At 51.4% G+C, this 1,740-nt stretch overlaps 1 protein-coding gene across 5 annotated transcripts in view; it reads right to left on the bottom strand.

Moving 5' to 3' along the window:
* Positions 1-733, bottom strand: part of L3MBTL3 (L3MBTL histone methyl-lysine binding protein 3) — a 118,224-nt gene extending 117,491 nt beyond the window's left edge. For 4 of the 5 annotated variants that reach the window (XM_029224027.1, XM_029224022.1, XM_029224025.1 and 1 more), the window contains exon 1: positions 647-733. The gene's annotated coding sequence lies outside the window, so the exon portion shown is untranslated. The remainder of the gene's footprint in view (positions 1-646) is intronic. The other variant, XM_029224023.1, reaches the window with a different exon arrangement.
* Positions 734-1,740: the final 1,007 nt, after the last annotated feature.

The following is a 1,740-nucleotide window of genomic DNA, read 5'->3' as shown; positions in this document are numbered from 1 at the left end:
CGGCGCCCCCAGCCTCGGCCGCCGCGCTCGCCGCCCGGGCTGCGGCTCCGCGGCGCCCACTCGGGCACGCACCCCGGCGGAGCCCGGCGCCGCCGCGCTCCCCACCCCGCGCCCGGTGTCATGAAAGCGACCAAAGTGACAAGCTCGGGGGGCGCGGGGGAGGGGGCACACACGCATCTGGCCGCCTGCGCGCGGGCGAGAGCCCGACGCGGCCGCCTCGCCCCGGCTCCTTTCCGCACGGCCCCCCACACCCTTCCCCGTGTGCGCGCAAAGAAAAAAATACAAGTCTCTCCTCCCCCCATTTTTTCCTTTCTCTTTTCTCTCTCTTTTGTTCCTCTTTCACACTCGCACTCACTACTTCAGAGTGAGATGCCCAGAGGCTCCCCCTCCAGCCGTTTCCGAGTCACTTGCCCACTTTTTTCCCCAGGATTAAGTTTTCTTCTCTTTCCCAGAGGCGCAGAGAAGTGGGGGAGAAACCCCTTCTGTCCTTTCCCCTCCCCTGATCTGTTTCACAAGACGAGGGTGCGCTTCCTTCTCTCTATAGGTCTCTTAACTTTCATCCTCACCCAGAAAAATAAATGAATGGCTTTTGCACGGACAAATCTTCAGATTAATAAGAGATTAGATCCGATCAACCGCTTCTTACCCCCAAATTTTCTCTTTTTTTTTTCTCCGTCTCACGAGTAGTCCTGACAAATGGTCCAGGGCTGCGGGCGCACTGCGCATGTGCGCGTAGAGTCAGGGCTGGGGAGAGGGGAAACTGCGCTGGTGCCGGTGCCGCCGCCGCCGCCACCGCCACCGCCGCCGCCGCCACTGCCGGGGAAGCTCGCTCTGGCTTCCCTGTTAATGCTGCTGCGCCTTCGCCGCTGGAAAGCAGCATTAAAGCGGGTTGGCAAATGCAGCAGCCCGCAGACACTGTTTCAGGTGCATCTTTTCAATACCCTTGTCACTGGCTCAGGGCTGGTTCAAGAACAATCAAAACAAATATGAAAGACTGCTAAGGTTATAAATTTCTTTGTGTATTTTTCACTTTACTTTTTTAAAAAGGCATTTCTCAGAGCAGCTAATCCACCATATACTGTTAAACGTATGCTTTCAGCCATTAAAGAGTGGGATTAGTCTTATAGGAACACAACCCAAAGGCTAAATGCATGCTACAGGTCATGAAAAATAAGAAAGTTTGAAGTTTTTATGCCCTAGAACCTCCCCCGCTTTTAGGACTGGGAGAATACATTATAAAGTGTGCATGTGAGGTGTGCACGTGCTTTGCGTTTCTTAAGTGCTGGTCTTTATTGACAGCTTAAACGTGTTAGGCCTCTGTTGTGAAATATGTTGGGACACGTATGTCAACTTAGAAATCAGTGTTCAAGTCCTCTGTCCTCTGGCAATAAGCAGGTCGAGGATGACCCTCTGAATGTATTCAGTCAAGATTGCTGAGCGATCCTAAATAGCAAAACCTGTCTTTGCTAAGGCATCAAAACTAGATCAAGCGAGGGTATTGTATTTCGGTATTGACGGCTTTCCACTTATTGACTACAGGCCTCCTTTTGGGCCGCTCACCATTCTCCTTTTCTACTAGATACAAGTACTTAGAAAATAATTAAAGAAATTGAAATTGTGATAAACACCTCTATGTCAATAACGGAGCTTGCCTCGCGAGAAAAAAAGTAGCACTTCAGGAGTGGTGGAAGCAGGTCTTACATTTTGCTGGGGTAGGGAGATAAAGTAATGCCCCCATCT

Source organism: Monodon monoceros, unplaced genomic scaffold (genome assembly GCF_005190385.1).
Source record: "Monodon monoceros isolate NGI ecotype Baffin Bay Population unplaced genomic scaffold, NGI_Narwhal_1 Super_Scaffold_15, whole genome shotgun sequence".
Lineage (NCBI taxonomy): Eukaryota > Metazoa > Chordata > Mammalia > Artiodactyla > Monodontidae > Monodon > Monodon monoceros.
The sequence above is the reverse complement of the archived record's forward strand: the minus strand, read 5'-3'. Positions and strand labels throughout refer to the sequence as shown.